Source organism: Arvicanthis niloticus (assembly GCF_011762505.2).
Source record: "Arvicanthis niloticus isolate mArvNil1 chromosome Y unlocalized genomic scaffold, mArvNil1.pat.X SUPER_Y_unloc_7, whole genome shotgun sequence".
NCBI lineage: Eukaryota > Metazoa > Chordata > Mammalia > Rodentia > Muridae > Arvicanthis > Arvicanthis niloticus.
In genome coordinates, this window is record NW_023045024.1 from 43829 (window position 1) to 57254 (window position 13426).

The 13426-nt window shown below is 41.2% G+C and overlaps 1 pseudogene; it reads left to right on the forward strand.

Annotated features, from left to right (window-relative positions):
- The first annotated feature begins 1548 nt into the window (after positions 1-1548).
- Positions 1549-3905, forward strand: LOC117701388 (presenilin-associated rhomboid-like protein, mitochondrial pseudogene; annotated as a pseudogene).
- The last annotated feature ends 9521 nt before the right edge of the window (positions 3906-13426 follow it).

Below are 13426 nucleotides of genomic sequence, written 5' to 3' on the forward strand. Positions count from 1 at the left end.
GTACTGAATACCTAGGATACAGCCTACAGACCATAGTAACATGCAGAAAGGCCAAGTGAAGAGCCTTTGATGTCACTTAGAAGTGGGAAGAATATAATCATGGGAGGCAGAGGGAGGGAGGAATCTGCTCGGGATTGGGGAGGGAGAAGGGAAAAGAGGAACAGGATGAGATATGGGTGGGGAGTGGGGACAGGAGAGAAGCCCAGAGGGCCAGGAGTATGACTGGAAATATGCAGCCTCTGGGAGTGAAAAGTAGGGGGTCCTTCTAGATAGTACCTGTGGCCCTTGAGGGAAGAGGCTCTCTGGACTCATTGGAGGTGACCTTAGTCAAAATGCCCAACAGTGGGGAGAGGGAACTCAAAGATTCCACCTCCTGTAGATAGACTGGATCACTAACCCACAGTCAGAATTTCTGACTCATATTTGTTCCTGTCTGGATGAACAGAAGAGACAAAAATGGAGAAGAGATTGAAGGAAAGGGGTCTCATTGTCCAGACCAACTTGGTATCCATCTTATGGGGTACCCAAGGCCTGACACTATTACTGATGCTATTTTGTGCTGACACATGGGAGCCTAGCATGACTGTCCTCTGAGAGTCTTTACCAGAAGCTGACTGAGACAGAGGCAGATACATACACCCAACAATTGACCTGAAGTCATTGAGGACCCCTATGGTTGAATTGGTTGAATTAGGAAAAGGACTGAAGAAGATGAAAGGGAGAGTGACCCCATAGGAAGACCAGCAGACTCAAACAACATAGACCCCAGGGAGCTCCCAGAGACTGAGACACAAACCAGGCAGCATACAGGGCCAATCCAAGGCACCTCACAGGTATATTGCAGAGATCTGCCTGGTCTGGACTCAGGGGAGAAGATGTACCTAACCTTCAAGAGACTTGAGGCCCTAATTAAGGAGGAGGCAGGAGGGGAGCACATTCTCAGAGGCAAGAGGGAGAAGGAATGGGATGAGGAACTATGAGACAAGGACCGAGGGAAAACAATGATTGGAATGTAAACAAAGAAAATAACTTAAAAATAAAGTAAATTTAAAAAGAAAGAAGAGAAATGACTGAATTTCTCTTGTTGTAGACAGCAACATTGGAGAACAAGGAACCTTCAATGTTGGGTTGGATGTATCTGATCATGGTCAATGCAGGGGCTGCACATTCCATAAACAGAACAGCAGGGCATTTGTGGCTATGAGAGCTGTCAAATAAAATATGTTAAATATTAAAATATAATTTGGAGGTACACAGTTATCAAATAAAGTATATATCATGACACAGGAAAAAAAACCCACTCTCTATCACGTGATGCTACATGAATATTTCACAGAAAAACAGCAAGGAAACCAAAATTGGAGAACTGGAGAAGGTGAAATCTATAAAATATAAAAGTTTCCATTGGTTAAAAAATGAGAAGCTTTCAGTCCATGACTAGGGGAAAAATTTGAACAGTTCATATCCAGTAGCAACTTTTCTGGAACTTGCCAAAAGCTTCCAAAAGTCAAGCAGTAAACAGAAATTGAAAAATGTGAAAGGTTGCACATGGGCTGTTGTGTGAACTGGGACATTGAGTAAGATTGCTCATTTTATAAGGGATTTGTTAGCAACACTAACAAGTCAGGTATGCAGACAGCAGCATGGCTGGGGCTTCTGAGGAGAACCAGGGTCACTTGGTAGAGTTGGTACCTCAAAAATCGACAACTTAAAATTTCTGGTTAATCCAAAGCCCATAGGTTTTCCACAATTAAAACCCCATCACCACGAAGCTGAGGTAGGAGGATCATTTAGAGTTCTAAGCCAGGCTAGGACACCATGATACTGTCTCAAAACAAAGCAAACCTGGAGGTTTAAAAAACAAACAAACAAACAAAAACAAAAAACAAAACCCAACACCACCAAAAATTAGTAAAGAAAGGAAAAGAAAGTATTCTAGCCAACTGCATATGTAAATAATCATCTGAGACATCTATACAGGACCATCATAGACTATTGTTTAGAATTTTCCACCTAATGTCCCACCTCTCATACCGGTTTCACTAGGGGAATACTGGGACCTCAGTGTACACACTCTGTTCTCTCCTATCTCCCCCTCCTCACTTCCCCTCCCCGGAAATGGCACCTGTGCATCATGGTACAGAACAGCACCCTCTGAGAGGCAGACTGCCCTATGTCTCTCTCTTTCTGGAGGGGACTCACTAGCCACAAATCCCAAGGTGGAAGTGAGCCAACTCGGGTCTGGGATCCCTGCACCTGTCTTCCCACCCTCAGGGACATTGAAGTTTTCATCTCTGGGAACCCAAAATCTTGGTAAGAGAGAATGCTTCTCTCACTGCATCAACTAGGTCTCCATTGAAGAAGGTCTCCAAAAGACCCCAGGTTACTATGACAACCATAAGGCTCCTCTCTCTGCTCAGTACCTAGGAATGCTCCACCCAGCCCTCGCTTTCTTTTTCTTAAAGCAGAACTCATTCACCCTTGTTATCTATCTATGACCTAAGAAAGCACATCCTCTAGGCAACTGCCACCAGCATGAAAGCAGAGCTTTGGTCAAGCTGTGACCAAAACCTATTCCTGGAGGCTTGAGCACGCTGTACTGCCCAGGCTATGGAAGTCTCCGTGGAAATGTCATCAGGGTTCTAGAGGAACACTGTTGTCATGGTCATCGATGAGCTTTTTTATTATAGTCTCAGGTTTATGGAGGTCTCCATGGAAATGGTCCAGGCTGTGACACCCTATGTTAAAAAAAAGTCCCTGACAAGAAAAATGTAGAAGTATGGAGATACCGGGAATCAAACCCAGGACCCTATGCATGCAAAGGAAGTGCTCTACCACTGAGCTACAGCTCCACACATGCATACCACTCATCAAAGCCTATATCAAGCCACAGTCCCGGAAGCTGCCTTCCTTTAGCTTCAAGGGATCTGCATCATTTCTTTCGGAATCATTCATGATTTCTTGTTTACTACTTTTATGGGATTTTTAACTTTTGCTTATAGGACACAACAATCTCTATTCAATGAAACAAAATAATATGAATAGTAACAAATTTTATCTTCTTTCAAACATGGCACACCCACAATAACTTGACTATGATGACAAAGTAATTACAATGTCTTTCTGCAGGGTTAGTAACATCACACCATTTTGAAGCAGGGGTTCTGAAGATGGCGTTGCGTTGATGGGTACAGAGAGGCCACCTGGGGCTACATTTAGCCTTATGTCCCTCCCTTCAGGGGAGCCTACCAGGAGCCCTCTGAGTCCTGGGCCCCATGGCTGCTCAAATGTAGGTTTGAACTACTTCTTCAGCAAAAACATACATTTAGAAAGGTACAGAAGAAGGTTGTACCTTGAAGATCAGACACAGCGTTACAGAGACAATCACACAGAATTGTCTAGATCCCGCCCCTTGAGGAAACAGTTTTCATCCTTCCCCTTAGATTATGTGATCTCCTGTGAAGCCCCTTTTCTTCACTTCTGGGCACGCAGGCTCTGCATTGGGATCAGCTGCAATTTGACAGTTTCAATCACTGATTTCCAGGGTGCAGAGGTACGTTGATGACATGAAAGCTATCTGGTTGGATGGCATCTGGCCACCACAGGAAGTAGATCTCAGAACCGAGATTAACAAATGGTGCAATAGCCTAGGTGATATGCAGAGGACCTTCACAGCCATCATAACCACAAACGCCCTCCTAGTCTGTTTTATGGAGGGTGCAGTCCCTGCATTCACCATAATCAGATACTTTACATCCAACCCAACCTGGAAGGTTCCTTGTTCTCCAATGTTGCTGTCTATGTTCAGTCATTTTTTTCTACTTTCTTTTAAAATTTATTTTATTTCTAACTTTTTTGTTTATTTACATTCCAAACATTGTCTGCCCTCGGTCCTTGTCTCATAGTTCCTCATCCCATTCCTTCTCCCTCTTGCTGGTGTGTGTGTGTGTGTGTGTGTGTGTCCATGTGTGTGTGTCTGTGTGTGTGTTTCTATGTTTGTGTGTATTTGTGTGTGTGTGTGTGTGTGTGTGTGTGTGTGTGTGTGTGTGTGTGCAGGTCATGAATCTAGAAAGTGGACAAACAGTAGTAGACAAGATGTGAGGAGGTTGGACAGAGAGAGCACAATGAAATATGTGACATGAAAGGAGAACGTAAATCTACTTGTGAAAAAACACATAGTAGAAAAACAGATATGCTGAAAATTTTGTAGTAAATCAAGACACCAGAAAATAGAAACAAAGGAAAACATCTTGAAACCATTGAAAGTTGTACCCTGTTTCTGTTAGAAATCACACACACACACACAAACACACACACACACACACACACACACACACACACACAATTTATTTCAAGAAGTCACATAGTCCAGAGAATGTGGCACAGCAGATGTTGGAATAAACCAGCTGTCCACCTTGAATTTCTACGTGTAGATAAATTATTCTTTAGGACTTTAAGGGGATTAACACACAAAATACAAAGAAAAACTGGTTTGTTAACATGACACATACTTTTCATCAGGACAAAAGGAAGTTCTTAAAAGAGAGACAAGTATATAGAGGGTAAAGAGAAACACTTGGAAGACAGTACAACATAAAGACTGAAGAAAATGCATTAAAATGTACAAATTTTATTTGCTCTTTATATCAATCTGTGTGTCAGGTGGCACAAGAATGTATATGCTGTAGTGTAGTGTGGTGTAGTGTGGTGTTCTATAGTGTGATGTGGTGTGATGTAGTGTGCTGCTCTGGTGTGTTGTGGTGTATTCTGGTGCGCTATGGTGTGTGGTGATGTGCTATAGTGTGGTGTGATTAGATGTGGTGTTGTGGTATGATGTAATGTTGTTCTCTAAAGATACAGGTTATATGAATTGGAGACTTTACTATTACATTGGTTGTTGGGACTGGTTCTAATGCTTGATTCAACTGGGAAATGTGTGTCCAAAACTTAAAGGTCTTTGTTCCCAATGGGATTTTGATTGATCAATAAAGATGCCAGTGGCCAATGACTGTGTAAAGAGAGATGGGTCAGGACCACAGAGTTGCAAATGCTAGGAATCAGGAGGGAGAAGAAAGGAACCACCAGGACATGGGAGAGAAAGATGGATGGACATAAGAGGTTCAGTAGATAAGGCCAAAGAGCCATGTGAAATTTCTGATAAGTGGCCACTGGCCACTTCCTTGATTGGACATGGGGTAGCAGAGGTAGATTTAGGAGTGCCTTTAGAAATTGCCTTTGAGGTAGCCAAGGCAATTACAGTTTAACTGGTGCATGCCTGTGGGGGGTGGGAAGTGTGTGTGTGTGTGTGTGTGTGTGTGTGTGTGTGTGTGTGTTCCATATGAAGATCCCAAAGATTTCCTAGGCAAGTAGTTGGAAGTGCTTCCCATGTGGAGAATAAAGGGGTGTATTAGGAACTCAACACTACATGGGAAGATTGTGATGGAACAATATTAAGAATGACACCAGAGAGAGCTGCACATGCAGCACACACCACATTTGAGGACCACTAATTTAGTAACTACCCTTGAGTTCATGGACACCTGCTGTAAAAGAATTACTCCAGAGAGTCTTTGTCCCTCCTTCTTTTTGAGTTGGCACAGTGTTTATGTTCATGGAATCACACTTAACCTCAAAAGACTGCTGATGAACATGAGACAGGATATGAATAACCTGTTAAGTAGGATAGGATGGTAGAAGAGAAAAAGCCTGCCCAGAGCAAACACACATTCTATACATGCATTCAGGCCAGGAGTCTCCACAGCACACTGCATTCTTCTCAATGAGCTCATGCTTCTGGGATACAGAGATCAAACCTTTCTCTGTCACACTGGAAGGTAACACACAGGAAATAAACATGTAGTAGAGGAAACCAGGAGGAGAAAGCAGCTAAATCCCAGAGGATGGAATGATGGTGGCTTGTCTGGCCAGACTACTTCAGTAGAAGGAATACAGGATCCCTTTCTTCTTCCTAGTTGATAACCCTGAACACACCCAGCAATGCCAGGGAATATATACACAAAGTGGAAGTGTGAGCTTGTCCATTTACTATTACATTTCCAGGTGCCCCGCCTTTCCATGTACTATACAAAGACACAGAGTGAAATGTTCAGACTCAGGAAATATTCCAGAGGCATCAGAGAAACACATCAAATTCCACTGGCCAATAATGGGTCAAACTGAGCTTCAAACTATAGAATGGCAATATGATTGGGTAACAGTGTGAGAAAACATGGGTATTCTGAGCCATAGGGATATAAATCAATATGGAGAACAAAGAAGCAATATACTAAACACCAGAGCACCTTTGAAGAAGCAGCAATAGAAATTTTTTATTGGATATTTTATTTACACTTCAGATGCCATCCCCTTTCTCCATTACCCCTCTAAGAAAACCCCTATCCCATGCCACCTTTTCCTTTTTGCATTTATACACTTTTTTAAAAATGTTAATCAAAGGCTTTATAAGTTTGGTAATGCTCAATCAGAGGTGTAACCCACTACCCAACCTAGATATATCAACTATCTTTGACTGGTGGAGATACATGAACATCTGCCTCCCTGTCTCCCCCATCTTTCTCTCTCTCATCACCTAGCTTCTCCTCTCCTTCTTCTCCTTACTCCTTCTCTTCCTTTCAGTATTCCTCCCACCTTAGTTTCTCCTACATATCACCCTTCCTGTTAAAACAAAACTTTTCTCTCAAAATACAATTAGAGCATATTTATGCCAATTTGTACCAGTGAGGTACAAGATAGTCCGAATACCCAGTCCATCCTTTTGTTGACTAACCAGAACCTCTGTCATCTATCCTAACTAAAACACTTAGTTCTGAACCTGGCTTTTTCCTTGGCTTTAGAATGAATGTCAGCTGAAAACTACCCACTCAAATCTTTTCTCTCAAGGTAAATATCCAGGACTGGCTATGAGCCTATAAGTTTTCAACCCCGTCAGAAATGCAGAATGACTGAGTTAACTATAATTGTGGGAAGCACAAAGCATAGCTTCTAAACCTTAGGCAATTTATAGAGACCTCTGAACACCTGGACACTCCCTCTACTACAAAACGTTGGAGCATCTTCTGGCCCAGGATCATCTGACAGACCTTAGTACTGCAGAATCATTAAGGGTTGATTACTCTGTCTAGGCAGATATAATCAGTTGACCATTCTGCAAGTGTGTCCTTTTCTGGACAGTAATTTGTCTGTAGATGGAGAGAGGCAATTCTTGTCTAGTGGCTGTCTCACCACAACTGTAGTAACTCCAAAGATGCTCAATTTCATCTTAGAATTCAATACAGGAAGCTGTCAGGAGCAGACAGGTCTCTAATCAAAGTGAACATTAATACAGAAATGTCAATTCTGTGATCTTCTGACATTTTGAAAACAAACTATCCATGTGAGGTAATCTGAAATGTTGTCTGTTAACTCCACTCAGCTATTTCTAAGTAAAACATAGAAAACACACTAACGATAAACTCCAAGCCATGAATTTGCTATAGTACCTTAACTCACAGGCTAACCATCTCAAATCAGTTAAAAAAAGTTAAAGAAGGACTTGGTCTAAGCCTTGTATTCCTAAATGTGTTATACTGGTACAATGCCAATGAGAGTAACAATATTCTTCACACTTTTATATCAATAAGAAGCTCATACCAATGAAAACCTTAAAATTTGTAATCAAAGTAAATTAGTGCCATTTAAGAAATTATATCTTCATCTTGATAATAATTGTACAGATTTCTACCAATAGGTTATGGCTATGCAATAAATCCTAGCTAATCCTCTCTATTCTCACAAAACCACTACTTTCCCCTAGAAAGCCAGCCCAACATTTACACCTTAGTCTCCAAGCCCAGGGAATAGGGGCGCTGACTCTTCATTAGCTTCTTCAAGCTGATTAAAAGCTTTGAGATATTAGAAGAGGAGTGGGGGGGAGAGTAAATTGATAAGCCTCTGATGCTGTGTCTTCACTGCATCAAGATGGAATTCCAGGACATCAGAGGTTTTAGCAGGTCTTCCCAGCTTGCTTGATGAAGTAGATACACCAAGGCTGATCATTCTGCAATTTACAATTCTCAAAACAAATTTTAGTATCAAGATAATTTTTTAAGAGGGCTGACATTTTATTAAGGATGTTGGTTCTAACCACTTTTCTTTTTTCCCTCTCTTTTATTGGATATAATATTTACATTTCAAATTTTATTCCCTTACTGCATTCCCACCACCACCCAGGAACCCCTTATTCCATCCCCCTCCTCCTGCTTCTATGAGAGTGTGCACCCACCTACCCCCCACCTACCCCCCAGTCAGTGTTCAGCCTTCATGGGACCAAAGATCTTCTCTCCCAACTATGCCCAACAAGGCCATCCTCCCCTACATATACAGCTGGAGTCATGTGTCCATCCATATGTTCTCCTAGGCTGGTGGTTTAGACCCTGGGGAGCTCTGGCTGGTTGGTATTGTTGCTCTCCTCATGGGGCCACCAACCCTTCAGTCTTCTCTCTAACTTCTCCATTGGGAAACCCTTGATCAGATTAGTGGTTAGCTGTGAGTATCTGCCTCTGAGTATGTCAGACTCTGGGGGACCTCTAAGGAGACAGCCTTATCAGGCTGCTGTCAGCTTTCCCTTCCTGTCATCCATATTGGCATCTATTTTTGGTGACTGTACATGGGATGAATACCCAGGTGAAATGGTCTCCATACAACAGCTCCTTCAGATTCTGTCCCATGATTTGTCTCCATATTTGCTCCCTTGGGGGTTTAGTTACTCCTAAGAAAGATCTAGGCATCTACACTTGTTCTTCCTTCTTCATGAGCTTCATGTGGTCTGTTAGTTGAATCTTTGTTGTTTCAAACTTTTGGGCTAATCTCTGCTTATCAGTGAGTAAATACCATGTGTGTTCTTTTGTGATTGGGTTACATCACTCAGGATGATATTTTATAGTTCCATCCATTTACCTAAGAATTTCTCAAGTTCATTATTTTTTTTTGAATTCATTATTTTTAATAGCTGAGTAATATTCCATTGTGTAAATGCACCACATATTTTGTATCCATTCCTCTGTTGAGGGACATCTTTGTTCTTTCCAGCTTCTGGCTATTATAAATAAGGCTGCTATGAACATAGTGGAGCATATGTCTTGTTATATGATGGAGAGCATCTTCTGGGTATATGCCCAGGAGTGGTATATCTGGATCCTCAGGTAATGCTATGTCCAGTTTTCTGAGGAACTGCCAGACTGACTTCCAGAGTGGTTGTACCAGCTGGCAACCCCACCAACAATGAAGGAGTGTTCCTCTTTCTTTACATCATTGCCAGCATCTACTATCACCTGAATTTTTGATCTTAGCCATTCTAACTGGTGTCAGATGGTATCTCAGGGTGTTTTGATTTGCATTTCCCTGATGGCTACAGATGTTGAGCATTTCTTAAGGTGCTTCTCAGCCATTCATGTTTCCTAAGTTGAGAATTCTTTGTTTAGCTCTGTACCCCATTTTTAATGGGGTTATTTTGTTGTTTGGCGAATAATTTCTTGAGTTCTTTGTATATATTCGATATTAGCCCTCTATTGGATCGAGGATTGGTAATGATCTTTTCCCAATCTGTTGGTTGCCATTTTGTCTTGTTGACAGTGTCCTTTGCCTTAACAAAAGCTTTGAAATTTGATGAGGTCCCATTTGTCAATTCTTGATCTTAGAGCATAAGCCATTGGTGTTCTGTTCAGGAACTATTCCCCTGTGCCTAGGTATTCGAAGGTCTTCTCCAACTTCTCTTCTATTAGTTTCAGTTTATCTGGCTTTATGTGAAGGTCCTTTATCTACTTGGAGTTGAGCTTTGTACAAGGGGATAAGAATGGTTTAATTTGCATTCTTCTACATGCTGACCTCCAGTTGAGTGATCACCACTTGTTGAAAATACTGACCCTTTTCCACTGGATGGTTTTAGCTCCCTTGTCAGAGATCAAGTGACAATAGGTGTGCGTGCAGGTTCATTTCTGGGTCTTCAATTCTATTCCATTGATCTTCCTTCCTGTCTCTGTACCAATACTATGCAATATTTATCACTACTGCTCTGTAGTACAGTTTGAGGTCAGGGATGGTGATTCCCCCAGAGGTTCTTTTATTGTTGAGAATAGTTCTCCCTATCCTAGGTTTTTTGTTATTCCAAATGAATTTGTAAATTGCTCTTTCTATCTCTATGAAGAATTGATTTGGAATTTTGATGGGTATTGCATTGAATCTGTAGATTGCTTTTGGCAGGATGGCCATTTTTACTAAGTTATTCCTGCCAATCCAGGAGCATGGGAGATCTTTCCATCTTCTGAGATTTTCTTCAAGTTCTTTCTTCAGGGACTTGAAGTTCTTGTCATACAGATTTTTCACTTGCTTGGTTAGATTCACTCCAAGATATTTTATTTTATTTGTGGCTATTGTGAAGGGTCTCATTTCCCTAATTTCTTTCTCAGCCCATTTTCCTTTGAGTAGAGGAAGGCTATTGAATTGTTTGAGTTGATTTTATATCCAGCCACATTGCTTAAGTTGTTTATCAGGTTTAGGAGTTCTCTGGTGGAAGTTTTAGGGTCACTTAAGTATACTATCATATCATCTGCAAACAGTGAAATTTTGACTTCTTCCTTTCCTATTTGTATCTCTTTGACTTCCTTTTGTTATCTAATTGCTCTAGCTAGGACTTCCAATACTATATTAAATAGTTAAGGTGAGAGTGGGCAGCCTTGTCTAGTTCCTGATCTTAGTTGGATTGCTTCAAGTTTCTCTCCATTTAGTTTGATGTTGGCTACTGGCTTGTTGTATATTGCTTTTACTATGTTTAGGTATGGCCCTTGAATTCCTGATCTTTCCAAGACTTTTAACATGAAGGGATGTTGAACTTTGTCAAATGCGTTCTCAGCGTCTAGTGAGATGACTATGTGGTGTTTTTCTTTGAGTTTATTTATGTAGTGGATTACATTGATGGATTTCTGAATATTGAACCATCTCTGCATTCCTGGGATAAAGCCAACTTGATCTTGATGGATAATTGTGTTGACTTGTTGTTGGATTTGGTTTGAGAGAATTTTATTGAGTATTTTAGCATCAATATTCATAAGAGAGATTGGTCTGTAGTTCTCTTTCAATGTTGAGTCTTTCTGTGTTTTAGGTATGAGCATAATGGTAGCTTTATAGAATGAATTGGGTAGTGATCCTTCTGTTTCTATTTGATTCAATAGCTTGAAGAGGATTGGTACTAGGTCTTCCCTGAATGTCTGATAGAATTCTGCACTGAAAACATCTGGCCCCAGACATTTTTTGGTGGGGAGATTTTTAATGACTGCTTCAACTTCCTTAGGAGTTATGCGACTGTTTAGATGGTTTATCTGCTCCTCATTTAATTTTGATACCTGGTATCAATATAGAAAATTGTCCATTTCATCCAGATTTTCCAATTTTGTTGAGTCATGCCTAGCAGGAATATTCTGGTATGTAAATTCAATCTCTTCAAAGATTGTCAAAGTCCAACAGGAAATTCAGATAAGTGAGACAAAAGTTATGATATGTACTAGTATGAGGATAAGCACTGTAAAGACAGAATTAGTCAAGAACAGAATTTACCCCAGACTAAAAGAAAAGAACAGATTTTCCTGGCAGAAGATGCCTTTAAAATTGAAATTATTGGGATATATTGGAGTTAAACCAAGAAAGTGGGTAATGAAGCATTTGGAAATTCCAAGGAGAAAGAATGGAGCAAAGCACCAAGCTAATGGCACAGGGAAATAATTAGATGATAGGAAAGTACCCCTGTGCTTCTGAATGATGCAAGGCTTATTGGTTGTGTAGCCAAAGGGAAACAGAAATCATTCACAAAAAAATCAAATATAGCACCTAAACAAATGCCCTTCATCCATCAAGATCAAAAACTGCTCAAATACACTGGCAAGGTGTATAACCACCAAATCAAGTTTCTCATGTCAGTAAAATGTTATCTTCATACGTATAAGCAATTTTATACTATCTCAGTGTATCAACTGCTATACAAACATGACCTTTCAAAGAATCAACTTGGCTAAGGGTTTCAAAAATCATTCTGTGCAACTATGCTCCAGCTGTGTCACGGGAATGAAACCGATCGGCCCAGGCAGAGCCACTAATGTGAGTCATTAGTCTATTGTGTCTTCAGGAGAATTGGATGACCTTCCAAAAGTAAGCCAAATATGTAAATGTTACAGGAACTCAACCTGCAAACTGGGACAGGCAAAGCAATTGTTTAAGGCCATAGTTGCTACATTCAGGAGTCCAACTGCATCTGTGTTCTGAATCTAATGCACTTAGTCAAACACAGATGGAAGTGTTTGAAATAAAACTTGCATCTGTACTCTTATATCTATATCTATAATATAATATATTATATAATATAATATATTATAATATCATAATAATATAATAATATACAATAATATAATATAATATCTATAGCATATTATTTGCACAATAGTAATATTGCAGAGTAAGTATTATTTAGTCAGTTAGAGATGTCTTTCTGCATCCAGGAAGGCTCAGAGTTGTCATAAATATATCTAGAATAGATCATCTTTAAAATACAGAATACTCTCTGTAATATCATTCCATACATTCTAAGCTCTATTCAAATTCTCACACTTGTTCTTTCCGTAACACAAATGTAAGTGACTGTCTAGCCCCCACAGACTCTGATTAGCAAGGTTCTGGATCCAGCTACGAGGCTCCAACAGACATCACTGCAACATCGATGGCCTCCAGTTAGAGGGTTCTATCCTGGCACAAATGGGACTTGAGAGCACAGTCTCCTAAGCACCCCTTGCCCTTTCCAATCATGATGCTCCAACAATTCCTTGTCATGGCCACTGACAGTGGGCACCAGACCAGGTAGCACTCTGGACTCTAAGGAAGACGGTCCTCAGTGTCCCTCCCCATTCAGAACGCTTGGATGATCGCCCTGCTACTACAAGCAGAACTCCCAGGTGAGGCAGCTCGAGACAGGCCCGTGCAGGCCCGAGGACCGCCGCTGTGGAGCTATGCTTGATTCTCGAGAACAACGGTCACTCTAGTTCTGTGCCCTTCACCTCCTGGACGCGTCCACATTTCTCGGGAGAGAAAGTCGCTCTCAAACGATCCTGCTTAACTGCTACTTTCTGTGAATCACCATTGGCAAGTACATTCGCTGCCCCTTCAAGGGGTAGTAGACCCTTTCCCATTTCTTCTTTCAATTTCCTTCATGACTCAAAATGGCCAGACGTGTGGAGAGAGGCCAGCGAGCCTCAGCAAGGACTTTACCCTCTGACCGTAGACCTCCGTTTTCCCAGCCTCCACGGCCTGGGACTCCCTTCAGTGTCCCTCAACCGGATATTCACACCCTACCCCAAGGGGGGAAGCACTTGCAGGGTTCCCAACCTCC